The sequence below is a fragment of the Emys orbicularis genome, chromosome 4 (genome assembly GCF_028017835.1).
Source record: "Emys orbicularis isolate rEmyOrb1 chromosome 4, rEmyOrb1.hap1, whole genome shotgun sequence".
In the NCBI taxonomy this organism is placed as follows: Eukaryota; Metazoa; Chordata; order Testudines; family Emydidae; genus Emys; species Emys orbicularis.
Window position 1 is genome coordinate 15,478,538 of NC_088686.1, and position 27,923 is coordinate 15,506,460.

A 27,923-nucleotide genomic window follows, 5' to 3' on the forward strand; every position below is an offset into this window, starting at 1 on the left:
ATTCTTGCAAGGATCTTCTCATTATTCAAACTCACTGTGTTGCTGCAATACCACAAGGAGGGGTTGCATTTTCCAAGACTGCTAGGTGTGTCTTCACCACCACTAAATACATAAGTGCTTGCTTTTGGCATGCAACACAGGCTTATATTCTTGAAAGTGTATCCCTGAATGTCGCTGTGACTGTGGAAAGAAATCTTCGGCTTTGCTTTCTGTTGTCATTTACACTGGTAGAAATCAGGAAGAATACCCCTGAAGTCAATGGGAGCTGCCGGAGCTCAGCAAATCTAACTAAGCAATTGGATTCAGCAGAGTATATGTGGTTTCACCGAGGCTACCCTACATGAAAATCTTGATCTCCCAAGATCCCCAGTGAGAGTTTTGTTGTATTTTACTATTTTTACAGGTGGTTGAAATTTTCAGTATTTTAATTTTTTGCTCAAATTTTCCATCAAAATGTAGAATTTCAACAAAAACGGGATAATTTTTTTTGATGGACATTTTAAAAAAATGTTCCTAAAATAATCTGCAGTGTGGTTTTGAAAGATTAGTTTTCATACACATAAAAGTAAATAAAAACTGCAGAAATATTCCAGAAATCACTGTCAAAAGTGAAATATATATAACTACAGCATAAAAATAACCCAGCTCCTCTACTTTAAAAATGTTAAAAAGACAGAAGACTGAAGTTTTAAGATGTGAAAGAGGAAACTACATATTGTACATGGAGAAATATAGGGGCTAGTTTTTCAATGAAGGCAAGGTAAACCTCCAAAACAATTCAGGCCAATTCTTCAACTGGAGCACATAGTAGCAGTTCCATTGAGGTTACTAGCATGGCACTGATTCACCCAGCTGAGGATGTAGCCCTGAGTATGCACAGGTATACCATGTATGCATCTCTATGGAAGCAATCTTAACTGTCCGTTTTTACAAATATTGCAAATGCCTAGGTTTGGTTTGCATGGATGCATCAATGCTTCTATACATGCAATCAGTGTGCATCCAATTTTCTAAAATTGGATGCTATATATATTAGCTTAATTCTGTGTCCCTAAGCAATAGATCTGGGTAGAAAAGACTGGCTGCAAATTTGGGAATTGGCATTTTCAAAGTCGGAAGCTGTTATAATAAAATATAAAATAATCACCTGATTTTGTATAATCACAGTCACTCTAAACAATTAATTGTTTGTATTATCCCAGTCACCCTAGGCTAGTTTTCCAAAGAGTCACCAAACGAGTGGTGTACAGAAACAGCTAGGCATCTACCATTGGTCTGTCTAGGTGTTTTATTCTGTGCAGTACAAGCTTTTAGATTTTATATTTTTCAAATATTAGTGTCAGCAGAGATGTCGGTCCAGATTCTCTCTTCTAGTAAAGGCACTTTGTGCTGCTAAGTATTACTATGTGGCCTTAAACTGGCCAGAAATCACCAGCAGAGAATTCTCCTGTAAAGGGGAATCTCCACTGGTATATTGCTTGTGAAGGGACAGAGCTCCCTCCTACCCCCTGACTTCCCATTCCTGACATTCCAGAGGTGGAGCTCTGCCATGCCTGAGCCTTCACTGGTGAAAGTGGCCTTGCACCAGCTTCGAAAATTAGAGCAGGAGGTGTCCAGGTACTAAGGTCAGGCAACCCTGAATTAGATAACAGCAGTGAGCTTCCTGCAGCTGTCTCTTCCCTCCATGTCTGATCACAGCCCAGATGTCATGGAGAATCAGAGCCTCCCATACTTTCTAGTCCAGAATCAGGTCTGCTTCAAATGAGGGGCCAGATCCTCAGCTGGTGTAAATCCCTTTCCTTCAATGGAGCTATGCTGATTTATGCCAGCTAAGGATCTGGCCCCTCCCACCCTGAAAGTCTTCAGAAAAAAAGGGCAAGAAAAGCAATGAAAATACTAGATTTATGTTTAACAACACCTTGTTACTTGCTGATCAGGGGATTAAAATGGCTCTTGGGGCCAGACAAAGGAAGAATGGCTGGCCCTTTCAGCTGGAAATTACAGCTAGCCAGTGATTCCTGGCTGTATGCTGAACATTATGAAGCTGTAGAGGGGAAGATGTGTCTGTGGCAGAAATTGTATCAAATGTTAAAAAAAAAAAAAAAAAAAATTGCAATCAATTTCCAGAACAGTGGCAGTCACTGACTAGCTCTGCAGTTCATTCAGTTCTTAAACAGATGTAAAGATGGGGTTCCTGTGCCTTCTCTTGCCATCTCCCTTATACAGACACTATATTATTGAATTAATTATCACGTCTCTGTAAAGTGCTCAAGAATTATTGTATTTTGCTGATGGATTCCTCTATTCAGTAGCATATAGAGTAGGTGGGGGGGAAATGTCATAGCTGTGTCACGTGGTACATTTTAAAATTATACCGACCTGAACTATAGCATTGCTACCGGCAGCACTATAAAAAGAAAGGTAATTTAAATCAATTAAATTCCAGCTCTTTCATATTGTCATAGAATATTCAGATTCAAAATTAGTGTGAATTCAGTAAAGGGACTGGCACTTTTGGAAGTCATTTGAAATAAGTATATGGTCATGTCTGATTTTATTAAAGCCAAATATGCAAGAAAAATGTGTGTTTTTGTGCATAGAAACAAACGGAGCCAGATCTTCAGTGAGCTTAAATCTGCATAGCTCTATGGACTTGGAAAAAACTGATTTACAGCAGCTGAAATTTAGCTTGTTAACCCTCAATTTATGGAACTCAGGCTGTGATTCTCCTCTCGTTAGCTTCATTGTAAAGCAGGTGTAACTCTACTGAAGTGAACGCTTACACCTGCGTGAGTGAGTGGAGAACCCTTCCTACAATCTGTCTGATGATGGCAGGGAGAGGGCTCCAAAGACAGGGGCCCTTTGTAGAGCCCATCTTGCTGCCAGCTATGCAGCAACTACATCCCGGAGCCAAAATCTGGGGGGACCCATAACCGTGGAAAGGGAGGGAAAAAGAGAGTGCTGATCTGCTCAAGCAACCAGATTGCAGACCATATTGGGCATTATAGATCCCCGGTTTCTAGAATTGCTAAAGGGAAGGTGCAGGCAGGCAGTGTGTAGGGTGCAGCTGGAGCTGTACTCCCACAGTGGCTCGCTGCATTGAAAAGACAGGCTTCTGCGCTCTGGACTGGCTGAAACGTCTGAGTTATTTTCAGGGATCGTATCAAGTAGAGAACAATTTTGGATCAAAGCTAAATTATTGCCCAGGCATGAATCGCGGTGGCATGGGCCGCACCACTGAGGAATAGCGGCCTTAGGGTAATTGTGTGTACGTGGACAGGTGGACACAGATATAACTGGGGCACACAAGGGAAAAAATCAGGGTTATCTACTACAGGGAAGCAAGGAAGAGAGACACTGAGTAGGTCAGCACAGTTCCGTTAACATCAATGGAGCTTTGCTGATTAACACCAGGTGAGGCTCTGGCACTTGAGCATTTATCCTTGTACTGCCTCTTTGTAACCATTTGGAAGATACCCAGTTACTTTAGCAATGCTAAGAGCCAGACAGATACTCTCATTGCTTCCTTGGGCCCCACCTGCCTGCATCTACCTGTTGTTTTATACTGGGATGATAAACTCCTGGGGCAGGGACTGGCTTTTTGTTCTGGGTTTGTACAGCACCTAGCACAACAGGGCCCTGACTGATGGCTGTGGCTAGTGGATGCTACAAATAATAACACTACTCATGAGAGCTCAGTTGATAGCTATTAACTCTTCTCTAGATTTCACAGTCATTTTCACAGTACATTTTTTCAATAAGTGCTCCCATGGCACCGTGAGGATGCACACTGCTCTCTGGGTGCTAAGCAAGATTTTACCTGCTGTTATTTCTTTTCCACGTCTTGGCCATTGCCTTCTCTTTAACCATCAATGAACTAAAAGATGGGCTGTCTTGTCCATTGCTAAGCCAGCAGGGGTTGTGGTGGGGCTGACTTTGTTCACCGGGTTTGTCAGTGAGGGCTGACTTCTCACACCTCTGTTCTAGGCAACTGGTATGGTTGAGAGGAGGCCCCTTGAGGTTCCATTTTGCAGTATGGCATGGGGCTCTGGACAATTGCAGTGTATTGAGATCTGGGTTTCTGTAGTGCTCTTCATCTCTGCCTCCTCCTGGGGTGCCAAGTCCTGGCTTTCTGTGACCATCCACCTTAAAGGGACTTGGGCCCTGCTGCTTCTATGCCTGCTGGTCTGATTGAATAGCGCAGGCATGTGCTAAGATATGAGGTCTGATGGTACAAAACTGGGGTGCTCTAGGAGTTGATCTGGCCCCTGCAATGTGTGAAATAGCACATACTGTACAATGTGTTTTGGGTGCTGGCAGGCAGCTGGTGCAGGGGGGTGTTAGAAGTTGTGGAAAGGGCAGGGAGAAGACAGGTGACTTGAGAGGCCAGGAGGAGAGGGGTGTGTGGGAGGGAAAGACATGTTGTTACCCCCTTGACACCTGCTCTCTGAGGCCAATACCTGCTGCAATCCTTAATGCAAACATTCCCAAATCCACCACTGCAGCTCCCAAAGACTCTCCCATACACCTAAGACACTGCACTAGGTAAAGCACTTTCCATGTCCCATCACCCCACTGTGAAAGCCCCATCCCCTCGTGTGCAGCTGCCATCCTGTTCTTTCCACCAGCAATGGGCAGGATCTTAAAGTGCTCATTCCACCCCCTCCTTGTTCTACCCCCCTATCCTACTGTGACCATCCTCCCCTTCCCTAAGGCTCATCTCAGCACCCTCCCTCCCAGCTCGAAGGCTTCCCCTTGCCTTGCGTGATGCGCAGGACGCTCCCTCTCCACCCAGTGCGCTCGCTCCCCAGCCAAACCACCAGGCTCAATGCACTCCTCACCGGACCCCTTCCTAGCTCACCCCTAAAACTCAGTGTATGGTCTGCAGGCTCAGTGCACCACCAAATTCAGTGACCCCTTACCCATCTGACATCCAGGCCTAAGTACATCCTCCCTCTTATCCTTGATGCTCAATGCACCCCATAACCGGGGAATTACTTCATTCCCCTCCTCTCCATGCCCCAGAAGCAGTGCATCCCTAACCCTGGGGTTAAATGTCCCCCTCCCCCTCCATGCCCCAGGCTCATTAAACCCCCTAACTCCAGGGCTCAAGTCACCCTCCATGCCCTAAGTTCAGTGCACCCCTTTCAATGCTCCCGGCTCAGGGCACCCCTAACCCTGGGTCTCGGTGAACCCCCTCCCCCTGAGGCTCAGGACACCCCTAACCCTGGGTCTCAGGGCACCCCCTCCCCCTGGGGCTCAGGACACCCCTAACCCTGGGTCTCAGGGCACCCCCTCCCCCTGAGGCTCAGGACACCCCTAACCCTGGGTCTCAGGGCACCCCCTCCCCCTGAGGCTCAGGACACCCCTAACCCTGGGTCTCAGGGCACCCCCTCCCCCTGGGGCTCAGGACACCCCTAACCCTGGGTCTCAGGGCACCCCCTTCCCCTGGGGCTCAGGACACCCCTAACCCTGGGTCTCGGTGCACCTCCCCCTGGGGCTCAGGGCACCCCTAACCCTGGGTCTCGGTGCACCCCCTGCCCCCGGGGCTCAGGACACCCCAAGCCCTGAGTCTCGGTGCACTGCCTGCCCCTGGGGCTCAGGGCACCCCTAACCCTGGGTCTCGGTGCACCCCCCCCCCCCCCCGGGGCTCAGGACACCCTCCACTACACTCTCCCAGCAAGAAATTCAAAGCGCCACTGAAGTTGCTCCTGAGATGCCGAGAGCGTCATCGCCTCCTAGCAACTCTCTTAGCAACGGGCCAACATCTGCTCCCTCTGGACCAATCCGGGAGAGGAACATCTGGGCTGCCCGCCTCCTGCTCTGAAGCGAGCCGGGGATGCGTTCGGCAGTGACTGGAGGGACCTGCCGGAGCTGGGGCTGCCGCCGCGGGCAGGCTGAGGAGCAGGAGCCGAGCAGGGAGGCTGCGTTTCAAGCCAGGGGCGAGCGCCAGAGCCAGCCCCTCCCTGTGGCCCCGCTTGCCCGGTAAGTGCCTTTTTCTTGCACAGCCCAGCGGTCCCTTAGTGCGGCTCGGGGGAGCCCCTCCCTGACCGGGGAGGTGACCTCCCTCCCTCCAGGGCTCGCTCTGCCCGCTGCTGGCAGGGGAGGGGGTGTGCTAGGGAGAACTTCCCCTGTCTCTTCTCCGGCTTTGCTAGCTCTCCGGGGGGGCGGGGGGGGGTTGCAGTTAATCCTCTAATACTAGGCGGGAGCCACTCGCCCTTTGGCCAGCCGTGTGGCTAGTGCAGGCTGAGGGCGTGCTCTGGCAAAGGGCAGCTGAATCACAGCATCTCCTGCCTTTCAGTCCCAAACTCTGAAAAGTAACCATAGCAACTCTTTCCATCAGTTCCTCCTTCTCTTCCTCTCCGATGAGACAACTATCTATATATAGGCATTGCTTATATCTGAGGGACACAGACAGAGGCTTTAGACCCAGGGTTTTCTCATGCATGTGTATTAAAAGTGTGTGTGTCTATACATACAGCATATGCAAGTGCAGACCCACACTCTTTCTAGTTTTCTCATGGGAGTGGTGTCTTTAATATGTGTTTAAAAATTCCACTCTAATATAGAACGCAAGACAGTGCTCAGATACAAGCTCCTCACTTAAAGGGCAAAAACTGAGACATCCACATTGCAATAACGGGACTGATTGTAAATGATAAAGTCTGATGTTTCCACAAACGACATTATTATATACACATTTTGTAGCTGTGTATATAATCAGAGATTGTTACTACTACACAAAATTATGTTGTAATCTTGCTCGCAATACTTCAGCTTTTTTTTTTCAGAAAAGGTAAAGTCTGACAGCAATCAATCAAAAGATATAAAAGTATGTAATTTAAAAGGAGGAGTTCAGGACAGTAAAAAGATATGGCTCAATTGCATGATGTTTAGAGAACCAGCCAATATGACTAACAGCGTTCCCTCTTATGTAATTATAAACATACTCCTAAGTGAAATGAGTTTTTGTAACATTTCAATTTCCTTAGGTTTCAAATGGAGTCTAAGAAATAAAGTCATAGAGTTGTATGTGACTTCCGGAAATTGCTTTTTGTGTTATGAAATACCATAGGGTCTCCTTAAATAACATCTTGATCTTTTACAATCTAACACCTTTCAATGCATGTGTTGATTTTGCCAAGTGAAATGTTTGTCTCTCCTTGATCCACCATGCCAGTTCAACAGTGCAGCGCTGTGAGAGATGCTAGCTGAGCCTGTGCAAAGAGGAAATTTTACCAGAATTGCTGAAATCATCCCAGAAAGACACTTTGCAGATTGATTCAGCATCACAAGGTTAGCAGACTAAAAACAATGGCCTTTGTCTAAATACAGAATAAATGTCTCTTTAATATAATTTGGATAATAAATATAATGGGCTGTTTTCTGGTGAGACTGCTCCAGTGTAGAAATTTAGCAAGGGGTTGCTTACTTATAACTATTTTAAAAGTGGACCAACCAGAAAAGATGATTTTCTCTTACTTATTTGCTATACACAGGCCAAATCCTGCTCACTTTGCTAAAGTGAAAGTCCCAAAGAAGCCAATGGAGCTACTGGGATAAGCAAGGTGATGATCTCTTTGTAATTAAGTACAGTGTCTTCACTAATGTAAAAGTCAAACCTTCACGAGCACAGGGATACTTGTATCAGTGAAGGAAAAGTGCAAACATATGTACATAGAATTAATTCTTGGGGTCCTCAGAGATGATTAGCCAGCCCCAAGGAATGTCATTTTAAAGCACAAAGCCAGCAGTTTCAGTGACATTACAACAGTATGGATACAGTCTAGCAGTTTTTACTCAGGCAAAACTCCATGCAAGTTAAACGGAGTTTTCTCTGCTTAAGGTCTGAGCAAGAAATGCAAGATTTGTCCTTCTCTTTTTAAAAGATTGCAGGTAATTTTGAATCCATGTGAAATCTTTGCGCTGGCAAAGTGTCTCCCTTCCGCATGTTCACTTGTTCGTGGTGCAGTAGCTTCACAGAGTCAAACAGTACAGCAGCTACTCTCAGTGCCCAGGAACGATGGAACCTCAGCAACCTGCTGTATTAAATCAAAGAAAGATTTCAGCCAGGATGCTCCTTAAGTGCAAGCTGTGCTTGGGTTAGAGAAAAAAGAATTTATTACTGTATTTCGACAGCAGTCGCAAGGACATTACAGTATTTCCCGGGGTGTCAAAGTCATGTCTCCTATTGAAAATAAATGTCAATTTCTATTGGTTTAAAAGCCTGAAGTTTTCTATTTGAGTATGCAAGAGACGCTTAGATATGGTCTGCGTCTTGGTCATCTTTAGCCCACTTGCATATTGATGATCTTCCTGACGCTGTGATAGGAATCTAAGTAGGAACATGTTACTACCATTCACCTTGAAATGTGCATTAAGCTCATATTGTGGTCAGTGAATCTCAGTGGTTATCAGCTGCAGATGTCTGGGTCACCAAGCTACTGTTGAGGTGTTGACACCGCCCCTGTCACTGCATCATCTGAGCATGTCATATACATGAATGAATTTCCCCTCAGGCAGTGAAGCAGGAAGGGGAAACTGAGGCACAGAGAATTAAGTAACTTGCCCAAGGTCACACATGCATAAGAACATAAGAACGGCCATAGTGGGTCAGACCAAAGGTCCATCCAGGCCAGTATCCTGTCTGCCAACAATGGCCAATGCCAGGTGCCCCAGAGGGAGTGAACCTAACAGGTAATGATCAAGATCAGGGGGTAGCCGTGTTAGTGTGTATCCACAAAAACAACAAGGAATCCGGTGGCACCTTAAAGACTAACCGATTTATTAGGGCATAAGCTTTCATGGGTAAAAATCCTCACTTCTTCCACGCATCTGAAGAAGTGAGGTTTTTTATCCACGAAAGCTAATGCCCAAATAAATCTGTTAGTCTTTAAGGTGCCACCGGACTCCTGGAGGTAATGATCAAGTGATCTCTCTCCTGCCATCCATCTTCACCCTCTGACAAACAGAGGCTAGGGACACCATTCCTTATCCATCGTGGCTAATAGCCATTAATGGACTTAACCTCCATGAATTTATCTAGTTCTCTTTTAAACCCTGTTATAGTCCTAGCCTTCGCAACCTCCTCAGGCAAGGAGTTCCACAGGTTGACTGTGCGCTGTGTGAAGAACTTCCTTTTATTTGTTTTAAACCTGCTGCCCATTAATTTCATTTGGTGGCCCCTAGTTCTTATATTATGGGAAGAAGTAAATAACTTTTCCTTATTCACTTTCTCCAGACCACTCATGATTTATATACCTCTATCATATCCCCCCTTAGTCTCCTCTTTTTCAAGCTGAAAAGTCCTAGTCTCTTTAATCTCTCCTCATATGGCAGCCGTTCCATACCCCTAATCATTTTTGTTGCCCTTTTCTGAACCTTTTCCAATTCCACTATATCTTTTTTGAGGTGAGGAGACCACATCTGTACACAGTATTCAAGATGTGGGCATACCATGGATTTATATAAGGGCAATAAGATGTTCCCCATCTTATTCTCTTCCCTTTTTTAATGATTCCTAACACCCTGTTTGCTTTTTTGACTGCCGCTGCACACTGCGTGGACATCTTCAGAGAACTATCCACGATGACTCCAAAATCTCTTTCCTGATTAGTTGTAGCTAAATTAGCCCCCATCATATTGTATGTATAGTTGGGGTTATTTTTTCCAATGTGCATTACTTTACATTTATCCACATTAAATTTCATTTGCCATGTCGTTGCCCAATCACTTAGTTTTGTGAGATCTTTTTGAAGTTCTTCACAATCTGCTTTGGTCTTAACTATTTTGAGCAGTTTAGTATCATCTGCAAACTTTGCCACCTCACTGTTTACCCCTTTCTCCAGATCATTTATGAATAAGTTGAATAGGATAGGTCCTAGGACTGACCCTTGGGGAACACTACTAGTTACCCCTCTCCATTCTGAAAATTTACCATTTATTCCTATCCTTTCTTCCCTGTCTTTTAACCAGTTCTCAATCCATGAAAGGATCTTCCCTCTTATCCCATGACAACTTAATTTACGTAAGAACCTTTGGTGAGGGACCTTGTCAAAAGCTTTCTGGAAATCTAAGTACACTATGTCCACTGGATCCCCCTTGTCCACATGTTTGTTGACCCCTTCAGAGAACTCTAATAGATTAGTAAGACATGATTTCCCTTTACAGAAACCATGTTGACTTTTGCCCAACAATTTATGTTCTTCTAAGTGTCTGACAATTCCATTCTTTACTATTGTTTCAACTAATTTGCCCGGTACTGACGCTAGACTTACTATCTGTAATTGCCAGGATCACCTCTAGAGCCCTTTTAAAATATTGGTGTTACATTAGCGATCTTCCAGTCATTGGGTACAGAAGCTGATTTAAAGGACAGGTTACAAACCCTAGTTTATAGTTCCACAATTTCACATTTGAGTTCTATCAGAACTCTTGGGTGAATGCCATCTGGTCCCGGTGACGTGTTACTGTTAAGTTTAACAATTAATTTCAAAACCTCCTCTAATGACACTTCAATCTGTGACAATTCCTCAGATTTGTCACCTACAAAGGACGGCTCAGGTTTGGGAATCTCCCTAACATCCTCAACTGTGAAGACTGAAGCAAAGAATCCATTTAGTTTCTCCACAATGACTTTGTTGTCTTTAAGCGCTCCTTTTGTATCTCAGTCGTCCAGGGGCCTCATTGATTGTTTAACAGGCTTCCTGCTTCTGATGTACTTAAAAAACATTTTGTTATTACCTTTTGAGTTTTTGGGTAGCTGTTCTTCAAACTCCTTTTTGGCTTTTCTTATTACATTTTTACACTTAATTTGGCAGTGTTTATGCTCCTTTCTATTTACCTCACTAGGATTTGACTTCCACTTTTTAAAAGATGCCTTTTTATCTCTCACTGCTTCTTTTACTTGGTTGTTAAGCCACAGTGGCTCTTTTTTAGTTCTTTTCCTGTGTTTTTTAATGTAATGCAGTCTGTAGAAAAGCAGAAAATAGAACCCAGGTCTCCCAAGTTCCATTCTAGGGCCCTAATCACAAGCCCATCCTTCCTTTTCAAGTAACTAGACAACCATTTATACACCCCAGTCTTGTCTCCTGCCCCTGATATAAGTTGCATCATTGTTAAAATCACTCTACATCAACTGATTAATGTGAAAGCATTTACCCTGTCATTGAGACCATTGTTATGATCACACAGGTCAAACTAAAGAGCTTCTTGCAATTTTCAGTAGGAGTATGACATTGCTATATTCTGAATATATTTCCACTTGAATTTAGATAAGATAACCCTCTCTTCCAAGCATGCTTAATACATCACTGCATATCATGCCATTTCGCACTACTATTGTTATTCTTGAAATTAGTAGAAAGGGGCACATTATGCAGTTATAGCGTATAATTAAAGACATTGTCAAGTTGCATTTGGGGAATCAAGATTAGAGACGTAGGCGTCTATTCTCTCACTGATGTGTTGGATTTATGCTTCTAACTTCCATTAGCATTGATGGGAGCTACAAATGCAACTCCCCAGTGCACTGTGTGTTGAGAACAGACATTCAGAGAGTCTGTCATGGGAAGTGTAAATAGCGCACCAATGGGAGGGCGAAAGAAGGCTAACCTTGTTAACTGCCGTTGAGATCCGCCAGTGCCCAGCACCTTTGACAATCAGGCCACAGACTTTTATTTTAGCCTTTGATGAACAGGAATGGACATAAGTGTGTGCTTATATGCTTTGCTGAATGTGACCATCCTCATTTTCAGAGGCTGGAAGTATGGGCCAAATCCAGGGCTGTTGTAAGCAGGGCCATCACCAGTGACGTTAGTGGCATTGCACCCACTGGCACCACTGGAAAATTTGGCCCTGTGGCTTGAACTGTGGTGTGGTAGTGAAGAAATTTGATATGGTTATGATATAGCTGTCTCCCAGGCTGAGAGTCACCTTGATGGAACTGTCAAAACACTTGTCTCCCAAGAAGAGCCTTACGCACAAGGAGCCCGATTCAGTGTGTTTATATTGAAACAAAGCCCTAAGGGCCTGATTCACTGGTGCATTACTCCAGTTTTATGCAGCTGTAAGTTGAAACCAGGCTGAAAGATGTACATAACCAGCCAAGTCAGAAAATACAACCTCAGTCGTAAGCGTGAGGGTATCGCAAACCTCAGTTACGGTGTCTTTCTTTGGGTTTCAGAGTGGCACTTTCTTTGGGTTTATAAGCACAGAAATAGGAGGGCTCTGGTTGGCACTGGGGAATATCCTATCTAAGTTGATAGTTGAAGTCACTGAGCGTTGTGGGTATGCAAGGAATACAGGATCAAATCCTCAGTTGTCTAACTTGTCTGTGAGGGACAGTTCATTCTCCATACCCATTAAGATCTTCGTCGTTCACATCCACGTGCATTTCCCACTGTTCCATGTATGAATGAGTGAATATCTGTGCAAATGACTATTTGGGCACTTAACCACCTGCATGCATGATTGCAGCAAATATATGTGCAAATCAGAGTGCATGACCATGCATGTTTGTTAAGTACACAAATAAGGCTCAAACTTTTGAAAAATTGCCCTTTAATTTGAGTCACTTGTTTAGTTTAAGGTTTGCTCTGTTATTGAGAAACATTGTCTCAAATTCTCCAGGAGATTAAAACTTTTCCCTCCAATTTCCTCTGGCATAAAGCTGACTTAAATCCAGCAGTTCTGACCCGTATAAAAAGGAATTTTGGGTGATGTACAACCATGCTAGTGGCTCCGATACCACCCCATGCCACCTCCACAGCTACTGGCTTAGGGGGCATGAGTTGAGACAAAAGGGTGTGGCCAGGCATCCCGATGCCCCAGGATCATGGGAGCATCCCCGTTAAAGCTACGCTGGTAACACGTTGCCCCAAGCGATCTAGTGAAGCCCAGCACTTGGCCCATTTCCCCTATGCACCAACATGTTAATAAATCAGAAAAGATGGGATATTACAGCATTAAAATTGCATCCAAAGCTTTGAGTTTGATAGTACTAGAACCACGTAGATCCTAAACTGATCTGTTACAGGGACTAATTGTTGTGTGTATACCCTTGGGGTGCAATTCACTGCACCTACACACAGCATTGTGTTTTCAGGCCCTCTGTGGGTGGAATGTGGTGAAATTCACCTCCCGAGGGCTAGGGGGCAGGGCCACTGTGCAGACTCCCAGGGGTCGCTATTCCAGATGATGGGTTATAAGAGCAAGCTGCGTCCCCTCTGCACCATTCGCATGGGGCACTGAGGTCACTCCATCTGCATAAGCACAGATCTGTGGATCCTCCCTTGAGCCTCCCCCAAAAGGGACCAGCCCTACATGGCTATTGCGCAGAACCATTCTATGGTATGCGGGGGATGTGCAGGCAGCCCTGGGCAGCTACTGTGCTGTTCTCCCTGTGTAGACCCTACAAAGGCCTGAAGTGGGGCTGAAGACCCTAAGCTGGCCCTTCACACTAGGGCTGAATATGTCCTGCAGCAAGCAATCGAGTGATGATACTCTTAGCAAAGCACCAATTTCCTTTGTGATTTTCTATCCCATCCCATCCCCTTCCATCTGGATTGGGTCCAGACGTAAGTTCACGTGGCTGATTGTCCACCCTTTGGGTTGCCTAATTGACCTTCATAGCCTATAGTTTGCTCCGAGAGGGGCAAGAAGGAAGAGGATATCTGCTGTATAGTATTATTCCTATGGCACCATAAGTACAGTTGATGCTTTACAAACACATGGAAAACACCCTCCAGACCGTGCCTCAAGGAACATCCAGTGAAGAGGCCTGATGCTTCACCCCTTACAGAGGAGGGTAATTCTTACTTACATGAGCAGGCTCATTGGCTCCAAAGGAACTGTCTGCATGAGTAAGAACAACTCTGAGAAGTTGCCGGATTGAGCTCTAATTTATACATTCCGCAGTAGACATCTACTGAAATCTGTAATCTTTTGTCTTTGCCTTGCCCTCTCCCTAAGCCTGCATTTGAAGTACACAGATATGATTTTGTTCGAATGCTTTTCCCCCCCCTCCTGCCTTTTCACTAAAGCGGCTGGTGAACAAATGTAAGGATCTGAAAACTTGGGTCAGAAGTTCATTGTGGAGCAGAAGGGTGGGCCAGGGCTTAGGGTGATAGCTTGGGATGTGTGGGTTCAAGTCCCTGCTCTACTACAAACTTTCCGTGTGACTTACCCTGTTTGTGTTTCTGTTCCCCATCCGTACAATGGGGATCACAGCACTGCCTGCCTCATGGAGTGTTGTGAGGCTAAACCCATTAAAGGTTATGCTCAGATACTGCGGTAATGGGGGACCATATAAGATAGGAGAAGGTAATATATAATTAGCCCAATATTTTCTGTGCTCGCCAAATCTCCTGGAGGTCCAGTATTGCAGCTTTGTCTAATTTAACATTATTATAAAATTAGTCAGCAGTGGTGCTCTAATTGTGATTTGACAAAGGTTTGCTATCTATGAATTATGACTAATACTTACAGCAGCTGACGGATAAGAATGCAGCAAAGGGTCCAGCCGTGCAGCTGAATACATGTACAGGGGTGGGATGTCTTATCAGCTGGAATACAATTTTGCTCAGATCAGACTCATTGAAGTAAATGAAAGCTAGTGACTTCAATGGAGCTAATTCTCCATTCTGCCCTGGCTCCCTTTATGGTGGTCTGGTGATGTAAGAGGGCCTTCAACTGGGGAGAAGGGGCTCTCTGGGAATTCCTCCTGTGTAAGGGAGTTCTTTGGGTAATTTAGAGTTGCTGAATATGCTGAGGGTTGAAACAGATTGCAGCTGGCCCAGGCATACTTAGTCACCATTGTGTCCCACTCCATTCCTGTACTGAGCACGGCTTGGCTGGAATGTAGAACCAGGTCCAATGGGAGGCTTGCCTGAGGAAGGACTGAGAGTCTAGTTCTTGAAGCTCTCGGTTTGTGGGTCTCCCATTAAATTCAATAGGGTTTTAATTCATATGGTCCTAGCTCAGGGCTGCAGGCTTTGGCCCCAAGTAACGAAACATTCCTTTTAAAGTTAAAGAGAATTAATCCTTCCAGTCAGGGCTTGCAGGCCAGCCTTGTAGCCTTCTGTAGTAGGGGAACACCACCCTGGCTAAACACTCGGGGAGAAAACACTGCCTGGAGAACCTCACGGAGCTCTTTCCCCTTCAGATGCTTCCTGTGGGATTTTTCATGAGCTCGGGCAAAAGGGCTGTTTACTAGCTGGATCTGGCCCCTGGGAAATATCCCAGCACAGGAGAAACCCCTGGCTGACACAGAGCCAGTAGAACGGGCTCTATGCCATCTCACCCCCCCGCCCCCTCCACCGCAGGAGCCCCTGGCACAAAAGAGGTGTTGGAGTGTGGCTGGGGCATTCCTACGCTGCAGCTCTCTCTGGCTGCCAGAACGGCCCCTTGGTGCCAGTTAGGGCTGCCCCCCTCCCCAGCTTACTCAGGATAGAGGAGGCACACAGGTGACATAAAGCCACCTATGTCCCTTTCCCCTTCATCCATCGGTCCCTGTGCCAAGCTCTGGTGTAGGGATGAACTGGTCCCTTGATGTCCAATGAAACATTCTGGGGATCAATCTTGCTCCCGCTGAAATTAATGGGCAAAATGTCCATTGACATCAGTGACAGTGGATTGGACCCACTGTATCATACAACATAGGCATTGCCTGTTGGAATCCAACTGCTCTCCTGGCCGTTTCCCCCTGGGTATAGCATAGGAGAACACACATTCTCACATTTAAGGAGTATATCAGTGATCTCAGCAGCAGGGCCGGCTCCAGGCACCAGGCACCCAAGCACGTGCTTGGGGCGGCACCTGGTAAGGGGCGGCGGGAGGAGCGCGGCTCGGCATTCCACGGGGGGGGCGCTCCGGCAGCGCTCGGGGGGGGAGGGCTCGGGGGGGGGCGGCGCTCGGCGGGGGGGGGCGGCGCGGCGCTCGCGCTGGGGTGGGGTTCCGGCGGCGCTCGGCACGGGGGGGCAGGCTCCGGCGCGCGGCAGTCGGCGGGAGCGGGCTCCGGCACGCGGCGCTCGGCGGGGGGGGCGGCGCGGGCGCGGCGCTGGAAGGGGGGTTCCGGCGGCGCTCGGCAGTGGGCGGGGGCGGGCTCCTGCGGCGCGGCGCTCGGCGGGGGGGGGCGGCGCGGCGCTCGCGCTGGGGTGGGGTTCCGGCGGCGCTCGGCACGGGGGGGCAGGCTCCGGCGCGCGGCAGTCGGCGGGAGCGGGCTCCGGCACGCGGCGCTCGGCGGGGGGGGCGGCGCGGGCGTGGCGCTGGAAGGGGGGTTCCGGCGGCGCTCGGCAGTGGGCGGGGGCGGGCTCCTGCGGCGCGGCGCTCGGCGGGGGGGGGCGGCGCGGCGCTCGCGCTGGGGGGTTCCGGCGGCGCTTGGCACGGGGGGCGGGCTTCGGCGCTCGGCTGGGGGGGGGGGTTCCGGCGGCGCTCGGCGCAGGGGGGGGGGTGGGCTGCGGCGCTCGGCGGGGGGGCGGCGCGGGGGGCAGCGCTCTGGGGGGGGGGGTTCCTCCGGCGCTCGGCTGGGGGGGGCTCGGGGGCGGCGCTTTTTTTTTTTGCTGCTTGGGGCAGCAAAAAAGCTAGAGCCGGCCCTGCTCAGCAGGAACCTCAGCTGGGCTGGAGCACCGTGAAAGTTTAGGGGAGGGGGAGTTAATCGTGCTAGAACTTGTCATGCTAAAACTCTTATCGAGGGATGGGCCCAGAACAAAACCCCCAGGGTCCAGCAGCAGATGGTCAGAGCCAGATCTGCTCCCGCATGTGGCCCTTCTTTCCATAGTGGGCTGAAACAAAAGCCTGCATCCAATGTCCCCACCCCAAACTCTGTGCTCTGGGTCCACCTCTTCAAGTTTTGTTGTGGAATCAAATGAAGTATTCTTTCTGCTCAGTGCCCATCTGAGTCATACAGTCAGAACCATGGAGGTTGACTTATAAGCAATAAACACAACTAAGTGTGACCACTCCGCACCACCCTGAAATCCAACAAAGATTTTACTTTCAAGAGCTCATTCACTTTGCTGTGACCACAGCATCATCTAGTGTGTACAATGGTAATTGCACTCCAATGAAACCACGTCTCCAGTGCTTCACTGTGGGAAGGGGGGGTAACCTGGTCTCTCCTGTATGATGAGTAAAGAGTTCTGAACCATAAAGCTGCTGTACGGAAGAGTGAAGAAACAACTGTTATTGCATCCCTCCCACATACATTAGTGTGGTTGAGGCGCCGTCAACTCTTTACGCGGGATGTACATTCACATCCTTGTTCAATAGTACTGAATGCCCCTCCTAGGTTAAGTGCATCACAGGTACTAGAACATCTGAACTCAATAGATGAAACCATCCATTTGTACTAGTATTCCATTTGTGTGATCATATTTCTGTAGCCACTGCTAGCCTCATGCCCTTCTGATGGCTCATTAATTTCACCAGAGTCATATATAAAAGATACACTGTAACTCTTCATGGCAGAAGTCTTGCCTTTCTCTTAGTTCTGCAAAGTGTCTAGCACCACCTGTGTGTGCTTGGGAAAAAAAAAGATGATAGAGCTAATGATCTGTAAACAAAAATCCTGTTAGTCCCAGAAACCAAGCAGTCTAGGCTTATAGACACATCATTTCGCACATGCCAGACTGTAACATTACAGGGGACATCGATTTGCCACAATCGTTGCTGATACTCTTTATTATTATTTGTCGCACAGCTGATCCAATCAGGGTATTGACAAATACGCTAACGACGTCGAAAGTAGCCTACTTTAAGAGAAAATATGCAGAAGAAGAAGATTTACATCAAGATTACCAGGGGTATTTTCCAAAAGTGAGTATGTTTCTAATAAATATTCCAAAGGGGAAAAGCTCTTGTTCTTATTTCTTGATCATAAAGCTATATTGGTTGTTTTTACTTCTCAGCACCTGATATTACCTGAGGACCGGACTTGTATTCTAAAACTGTCTCTGCAGAAACTTCGATTCCTTGAAGACCCTGAAACCTATCTCCGTAGGTCTGTGCTTATTAACAATTTGCTGAGGAAGATCCACCTAGAGACAGACAGAGAGAGCTATGAATACTTTAAAGAGACACCCTGTTATAGGACTGCTTACTCGGATACAAGAAAACGGCTGAAGTTTATGGTACAAGAATGCTGTTCTCAGTCACTCTATTATGAAGAGCTGCATTCGTATCATATTGTGCCTTATTCTACAGAGAATTCCATTTATGGAATGGGCTATACAAGCGGCCACTTGGAGAAAAATTCTCAGTTGCTTATTTATAAAATGAATTGAAGTAGCTGTTAGATCCACTGATGTTTTGTTTCTGAATGCTTGAACTGCTTATTAACATGCGAAGATGAGGCACTAATTGTAAACACACTTGTGATGAAAGACGGGATACATACAGAGATGAATGGAGGGTACTTTGAATAATACTCTGCAGTCATTGGTATGCAAAGGGTTTTATAAGCAGAGATCTTGTGTGCAATGTATTTTGTAGAAACTAAGTGACATTAAGTTGCCAATGTAGATATAAACATTTTATCTACTTTGTATTTAAATTATGCCATCCAAGGTGAGAGGTAAAACCAAAAGTGACAGATTATTCTGACAATGAAGATTCAGGGGTGGGAGTTATTTTTTGTAAGGTTTAGAAAGCAAGTTTTCTTTGAGAAATGCTTTGAATCTGAAGGAATCAGTGCCAAAAGAAATGCCTCTTTGGTTAGGATTTTCAAAAAGGCAAAATAACTGATCTGCTACTTACAAGAAGTTCTATGCTGAGATCACTCAGCACTCTAGTGAGGGTGTTTTTAATTGATCCACTCAATTGCTCTCACTTCGTACTTATCTTTCTGTTGACACACATTTTGCGACAAAACGGAATGACTCAGATGAAAGTCTATTTTCTCAGCCAGTTGTCAGTGTTTTCTAAACATGATTTGAATCCCCTCCAGGTTGCCTGGCTGGAACGCTGAGGTTTTTGTGTGTGTGCTATTTACTATTCGACCATGTGGTACAACGTCTGATCAGTGTTAGAGCTTAGGTGGGCACTTTTTGTGATTTGAAAACAAAAAAACAAAACAAAAACCCACATTCCAGAAAAGGAATATATTTGACACACTGTAGTAAAACCTGAGAGGACTTTCATTTGAGATGAGTTTAATCTGCATTAGTAACAGTGTTTGAGGTGGAGTTAGATGTCTAATGTCAAGTTTTGGAATTTCCTTTACACTATATATCAAGCATGTCCTATGAGACACATTGCGCAATCTGATGGCTAGAATGGGGAAGTCAAAGCTGGCAGAGCTATGTTCTGAAAATACCAAAGAGTAGCATTAGGGAGAGGATGACATTAAAATAAATGGGGTCAAAAGCAGAGATTGCACTATAACTTGGGAGAACATTATTAACAAGCCAGTAAACCACACAGTTACCAATATATTTGTTCACTTAAGGATGACTTGAAACACAGAATTGCTGAACAAATATTCCTGATCCAAAGCTTATGGAAGTCAATGGGAGTCCTATAGAGTCCAGTGGTTCTCAAACTTTTGTACTGGTGACCCCTTTCACATAGCAAGCCTCTGAGTGCGACCCTCCCCCCCATAAATTAAAAACACTTTTTATATATTTAACACCATTATAAATGCTGGAGGCAAAGCAGGGTTTTGGGTGGAGGCTGACAGCTCGTGACCTCCCCCTGGAATAACCTCACGACCCCCAGTTTGAGAACCTCTGCTATAGACTATAAGTTTGTAATGAAGGATCAGCTTTGCATTGCAGGTTATGGCCACTGGAGCTGTAAAGGTAATGCTAGGTGAAATAATAGTATGTTGTAACAATGGAGGCAGACATGTATTCAAGTAACCAATTTTCTCATGTAGATTTGACTAATGCTATTTCTGAAGCGTTATACAGTATGAACAAATAAAAATGGCTTTATATGGATGTGCTTAGTGTAGAACTAAGATTCCACCTGTAACCCTACTTCAAATGTCTAGCTCTTGTATATTGCACAAACAATTGCTGCTGTCAGACATGTATTAACTGTACAATAAATAAAAGGCAAGGGCAGGCAGTATGAGGAGCAAAGTCAAGTGAGTCAAGGATGATATTCATAGTTAGAAGCCAATGCAGGTTTCAGAGACAGGGAGAGAGAGAACTAAAAATCCAGGAAAGCTGAACATTTGTACTAAAAATTCTCTTACCTAAATTCAACACAATTACTACTCCCAAATTTCAGAATCTACAGCTGTGTGAAATGCCATTAATATTAAATAGCCTACAGAGAGCACAGAAACAGGAAAACTGGAAAATGGGGCAATGCTGTTTCTTAAGTGAAATTAGTAATTGTGAATGTTTAGGCTCTAAGAAGCCACTTTCATTTTTCTTAGAGGCAAAATGTCCATACTTATCTTGGAGGTAAAGGGGTCAAATCATCTGAAGATCAGATCCTCAGCTGGTGTAAATCAACATAGCGCCTTTGAAATCAATGGCCTTTTGTTGAGCCACTGGAGTAATGCCAGCGGAAAAACTGGCCCAAACTTTCAAACGTTAGCTCGCATTTTGCAAACTGAAGTATTTTGAAAAGACATCAGTTAAAAGCTACTAATATACGCTACGTATCGCAACAAGGAAAACTGAAAGAAGGCAAGGCTAGTCTGGAGAAAGGCTCTAATTATCTAATGTGCGTAATAAGTGTACTACTAGAAACTGGTAGTGAAATGAGTCTACTGTACGATATGTGAGAGAATTATACGATTAGTGTTGTTAGAGGAGCCATCGTCACACAAAGAGCTCTCTTATCTCTGATGGTCCATTGCCTACTATGTGCGCAGGGAGAGGTAGGGAAAGGCATATTAGAGGACTAATAGGTGTCTATGGGGAATTATTTCTGCCTTCTGGTTTTAAAAATTATGTAATTTTCTGCTCTAAAGTGAACAGATTCATGCACTTTTTTCTTTGTGTTAGTTTTCTGCAGCATTCGTAATGATCAGATTATTGTATGAAATGCTAAATAACCCTTTCTCACTGACTGACAATGGTACCTACTATATTGTATGTACACTATAATTCTGGGCTAAAAGGCAAGGCTCATTACATTATATTATACTTCACAAATGATTCATAATGTTACTTCTACTAATATTTTGCAAGAAAGGGAGGGGGGGGGGAATTGAGCAGGAGTTAGCCTTTAACCTTTACCAGAACTACAATACTCGTTGAAGTTATCTTTGAAAAATTCCCTTGTCTGGGAAAAAAGTAACTGCTTTCTGGCCTGTTAAAAGCTTATTTTATCTGATGCTGCATGATGGGTTGCAGCTTAATGCACCTTTAAAAGATATCAAGGAAAAAACACTCTGAACGGGTCTCAGGTAACTAACTGCTTGGCGTTTTAGAAGATCAAGGGTTTGGTTCTCCCAGAGACAGCTGAAAAATGGGATAACTTTGGTGAAAATGTTTTGTTCCTCTTTTTTTGGCCAAAAAGTTTATGCAAAATGTAATTAAAATATTTCAGTGAAAATTTCCCACTTTTTCGTGGTTAAATTCTTGAGAAATATCAATCAAAAACTTCAGAATGTTGAACAAACATTCTCAACTACCCCCACCTTGTACTTCATGTAGTTTAGTTGTGCTATTGCAGAGTTTTGCTCACACTATCCACAGCTGCAAATGACTGCACAGGCACACCGAAGAGGAGAATCAGACCCTACAACTTGACTGTGAAAGTTATTAAATTATCGAGTGATATTTTAATACTCCGTTACCAAGCCACCATTTAGTACTGTAATACAGATACATAAAGAGATGTTTTATTGATAAAACCATTCAGGGTTTAGTTTGACTTCTGCAGCACCTTTTTCCGAACTTTCCTAAGTGATCCTATCTATCGGTAGCCCACAGTCAGACTTCAGTGTAAAGAAATGTATGTGATTTTACAACTGTACTATGCACACACACAGGTTATATTTGTACGGGGTGTAAAGAAAGTCCTTCCTCTCAAAACCAGTTGTCTTGGAAAATATTCTAAAAATAATGTATGACACCTTGGAGACAATATAAAGGATATGTCTGACAGGGAAAGATTTGGTAACAACATTTGGTAATTTTGCAAATGACTGGCTTAAGAAAAATTAATGTTCAGTGCAGTGTTGCATGTATTTACACAGAAATTTACGTGACTGTTTATTATAAACATGTAAATTATTACGTTTTCTTCGTAGCGCTTTTCCTGGTTGGCTTCAAGTGTCAGGCCTGATCTTGAAAACATTTACTAGCAGGCATTGTGCTTATTGCACTGAGTCGTCTCATTGCCTGCAGTGGAACTACTTGTGGCCATAAGCGTTTGCAGGATCAAGCTCATAATTATCACTCGCCAAAGGCAGAGTGTCTTGCAGTTACATGATAGAGGACTTACATACTCCTGTAAGTCACATGCATTTGGAAATACAATAGCCTGGATTCTGTAAGCTCTTACAATGTGCTTAGCTTACCAACATGTGTAGTCTCATTGATGTCAATGGGATACTCATGTGCTTAAAGTTAAGCATGTGCATAAGTACTTGCAGGATCCAGGCTGATGTATACAGTGGAGCCACTCCCGAATTGCCTAATTTTCAATGGATGTGATTACTGAGCTACCGCTTGAGTTCTTGAATGTGTATAGCAGGCATCGTCAGTAGAACTTTTGTTTTTAGTGAATGCATTCAGTTGAGTATATCGAATACTGTGCCTTAAAGTCCCCTCATCATAGGAGCCTTCTGTGAAAACTAAACCACAATATAGCTGATGATAATTTTGTGTATTCTCCAAGGATCCAGGTTGATACTTGGGAGTACATTAAAAAGCCATCACTCTAAAAAGAAACCTAATAGCAGGATTTCAGACTCTAACCAATATAAACCAAGGCTTTACTTTTTATTCAATGATTTCTCTTTCATGATTCATGCAATGATATTTTCCCAGTTTTGTCATATTCCTTGGGTTCTATTTTACCCACAGCTGCATGGTATACACAAGATGCTCTTCATATAAATTCAGTGACAGAGCTGCAAAACAGAATTCTCTCTTTCATTTAAATCCTTTATATACAATGTTTTTGCATCAGGGAATCACCCTTGCATATAATAGCTGGTGCAGGCATTGTCAAATATATTTGATATTAATAAAGCATCAAAAGGAGACATCTATTTCTGCTGAAAGGCATGAACCTGCATTATAATGTTAGATGGTGATTCTGTATCACTTAGTTGGAATAATACATATTTGTTGTGTAATCATGGAAAAATGTTGTTTTTAATGTTTAAAATTACTTGGGACCTGGTTTAAGGGTTTTATGAGATTGTTTTCTAAAGTGAATGGTAGAAAAAGCGTACATGTATTTTAAATATATATGTGTGCATGTTATTAATAAAACATCTATTTCTATTGAAACATATAAGCTTTCATTCAAAAATTCCAAGTTTACACAGTGATCAATTTATATGATGACTATTTGATGCCATACAATCATCCCTGTTGTGGGGCAAGTGCGCCCCATCCCTTCTTGGGAGGGGGTGGAGGTAATGATGGCCCTGCAGCAGAGTCTATATAACCATCCCTTGTCTTGGGATAGCTTGGCGTAGGGGTAAAAGTCAACAGGGCTGCCCTGTTCAGCTGGGGCTGCGTGGCCCAGCAGCTAGACAGGGGAGTGGGCCACCACCTGAGGGAAGGGTGGCGGCTCGGTAGGGGGACCTGGGTTCTCCCTGCTCCACCATGTCCCAGCTCAGGGACCTATCAGTGGCAAGTATGCCCACCACTGGGTTAGCAGGGAATCCGCCCGAAACATGCTGACCCCATGTGGCACAATAACTAGTCCCCCTGAACTACTTCCTACGCTGTTCCTGATGCAGCATCTCTGGCATCCACAGGGTCTCTGGGCTCCTCAGTCAGTGAGGCTCCCAGCAGCTCCGACACTCCTTGGGCATCCGCCAGAGTCTCAGCATCCCTGGCTTCTACCATTTCCATGATTCCTGGGCTGGCGCTCACAGCATGCATGGTATGCATCCTCCCTCTTCAGCAGTCAGTCCTGAATGAGCCGAGCTGCTCCCTTTTGTATCTAGTCTCCAGCCGGAGCATGTCCAGCAGAGCCGTGTGGGTGTGGCCTCCTTGGCCCAGAGAGTAGAATTAACCCTCGCAGTACCAGTGCGGGGCAAGTGCGCCCCATCACAATCCCAAAGAGATGGTTTTAACATTTTCAAGTGTAACACAATATAATTTAAAAAACAAAACAAAAATGTAGGTCTCAATCCTACAGTCTGAACTACATGATAGAGCCTCGCATCTGTGCTGGAGCCTTCTGGAGGTTAACAGGCTCTCGCTGCAGGTACAAGAGTTTGCCTAAATTGATCTGATTCCTGGATGCAGACCCTAATCCAAGGTTTTTGAGAAACCCTCTGTCATTTCTTCTTGGAAATTACTTATTTAAATTCATCTTGGAAGGTATTTTCAAATCAACTTGAGTTCCACCGATGATTTCCATTTAGACAGTGAAGAAGGGCCCCAGACAACATGTGCAGCTATTAGAGCTGGTTAGGAAATGGGTTCCCGTCCCTCTGCCCTTCCCCACCCAAAATGATGAAAATGGAAAACCCTTTTTGTTTTGTCAACATTTTTCTTCAAAATTTTTGGGATTTTCATTTACTCCCTTTCCCCCCAAAGAAACCAACCAAAACAACCAATACCTGCACATTTTGGGGTTGCTCAAAACCAAAATAATTTAGATGAAAATGGTTTTTTTTCCACAACAATTTCTGTTTAATTGAAAATGTTTGGAGAGACCTGCTACACCTGGTCAAAATTTTTATGTCCCCAGTGGCCTGACAGAGGCCCCGTTATAAAAGATAATCTCTTAAGGTTAGGGTGACCAGATGTCCCATTTTTTGGGACTTTTTCTTATATAGGAGCCAATTACCCCCCACTCCCTGTCCCGTTTTTTCACAGTTGCTATCTGGTCACCCTACTTAAGGTCATCAGGAGGGAAAGCCCAGTCTTGTAGGCCCAGATGCTCAAAGGTCTTTAGGTTCCTGGTTCTGGGTGGTGGACTTCACTAGGTTTGCAGGAGCTGTGTGTGGAGGGAGAGAGATGGAGCTAGCCAGGGAATTGGGGACAACAGAGCAGAGGTTTCCCCCCTCATCCCTTTGCCCTGGGCTTAAAAGGGTCATCCAAGGAGTGAAGTTTATTCCAGCCACTCCCCTTGGCCAGGTGTACAAACATGTTGGCAAGCCAAGAATTGCTCACCAGAGCCGATGTGTCATTCCGATATTGTTGTTTAAAGCATTAATTGTGAAATTTTGGTTTTCTTGACTGAACCTAAGTCTTATGCCCTGACTTTAATGGGAGTTGAGGGCACTCAAGTCCAAAGCCTCAGAAGTATTTAGGTGCCTAACTCCTATTGATTTCAGTGGCAGTTAAGCACTAAAATACCCTTGAGGGCCTGGGCCTCAGAACTTTGCAAGACTGAGCCCTAGATCTGGGCATGATAAATCCAGCAAACCATGTATTCACTCTCTTCTCCTTCCTATAGAGTAGTGTTATGCTACTTTTCTATCCTAACCAATCCCTGGGTATCCAGCTCCTGGGGTAGCTCCTAGCTGGGATCACATGGGGTAGAGGTGCCATGCCCATCCCGCCCCCAGAGGCCACATTAGGTGATGGTCTGGAAGTCGCTGTGACAGCTTCCAAGGATTCCCTTAGAGGGACAATTCATGGGCCTGGACTCCCTGTTTATTATTTCTATTGTGGCAGTGCCCCAGGACCCCATTGTGCTAGGCGCTGTACAAACAGAACAAAAAAATGGTCCCTGCCCCAAAGAGCTACAATCTACATAAGTGATGAGAGATAACAAGTGGCTACCCCAGACAGATGGGGTCAGCACACGGTAACAGTGAGACTCTTACAGTAAGTGTCATAAGCAGCAGTCAGTCATTGCTCTGCAGGCATTATGGCAGAGGTATGTCCTGAAGGAAGCTGCTTTGCAGCAGCAAGGCTCAGGGGGACTGGATGCTACCTGGTGATCTGGGCCTCTGTGTACATGTTTGATTTCTTTGCAGGGATTTGTTACTCAAAAGTGGGGGAACTGAACATGGCACCCGCAGTATCACTGTCAGGCTATTTCCCTGCATGTTATGTGTGGTTGGCACAGCCCACGTACCTGGGGAGGAAGAGGGCATCCTTGTAAACAAATGAGCTGGAGCACGGCGTGCAAACACCATGGGGAACAGCTTCCCAGCTAGGATCTGCAGGCCAAGCCCTCCAGTGCAGACCCTTTTACATCACAGACAGAACTTGGCCCTTCAGCCATCTTACCCAGCGACCATGACTCACCCCACTATAACACTGAGCCTCCACTGCTGCAGAGCCAAGGGAGGGCTTCTTTGCCACACCCTTGGCTGCCAGAGGAGCAGGGGAAGCAGGCACGGCCAAGACAATGCTGAGTTACGCTGATCTTTACCTGTGGTTTTGGCCACTTATTTACAGCCACTATAAGTTAAAGTGGCCCCCATTTGGCACACGGGTCCAGAGGCTGCTCTGGCATCAGCGGAGTGCAAACGCGAGCCTTGAGCCACTTGTATATTCTGCTCTCCATGCAGTTCAGACCAGATCCATTTAGCCCCTAAGATACTCCGAGCCAGATGAAATTATTCAGAGTCCTTGGAACTCCTGGCAGAAATGAGCTAGGGAATACTGCTTTCAAGTCTTTTATAAAGCAGCAGGATTACCCACATTCCCTCAGTTCTTTTTGGCAGTTGTATCTGTGCCTTTAAACTATCCACAGCCAGGTTAGCTAAATGCCTGATAGTAGCTATTACCAGGGAGCAGGTGGCCTTTGCTGGACCCAGCTACAGATTGGAAGTCGTTGCCATTCCACATCAGGTAAGGCAGCAGATAACTGTTAGAATATAGATATTCAGGCCTGCCTGTAAAGGCCTGTACTTTAAGAACTTTGGTGTATTTTTATCACTTAGCTAGTTACAGGGGTATAAAAACAAAGAATCAAAATCACAGTCCGCCTGTGTCTGGGCCTTCTCTCACTAGGAGAGTCTGAGGCCTTGTTCTTAGGCTAAGGCCTTTGGCTGAGCAGAAGGGGCAGCCGTAAGCTGGGAAGCGCAGGGTCACTTCCTCACATCCCAAACCAGTCACATTGAAATAAGGTGGTGTTGGGCTATTAGGCAGATGAGCCTGTCCTGATAGTGCCCATCACCACCAGATAAAGAAACAGATCTTAAGATGGTTAAAGTTTGATAGCATCCTGTCTGGCAAGAAATCACTTATCAATGGTTGTGGTTGTGAAACCCTCATTTCTGTATTGTTTTATCTTTATGGCCCCCACTTTTCTATTGTTAATCTGTCCGGTTCTCTAATTGTTTCTGTCTGCTGTATGATTAATTTTGCTAGGTAAGTTAATTAGGGTAGTGGGATATAATTGGTTAGAGAATTTTGTTATAATATGTTAGGATTGGTTAGTTAAATTTCAGTAAAATGATTGGTTAAGGTATAGCTGAGAATATATAAACTGGGGTCAAACAGGAAGTGGGTGGAAAGGAAATTGGAATCATGCTTTCTAAGGGGGGGAATGGGAATAGGGACAGGGACACAGGCAGGGCTCTGCGGCATCGGAGCTGTGAAGCGGGACGCGGGGTAAATGCTCTGTGGCATCGGAGCTGGGAATGGGGACGCGGGGTAAACGCTCTGCGGCGTTGGAGCTGGGAAGGGGACACTGGGGAACAGACTCTATCGGTGTATAGAGATAAGCCTGACTGGTGTGAAGGGCTTCAGAATATCCTTGCTTGAAAACTAACCCCAACAAACATCGCATTGTCTGCACTTCGGACTTCTGTTTTCTGTCTACGGGACAAGACCAGGGGAGAGGGCGAAGGGAAATCCCTCTAACAA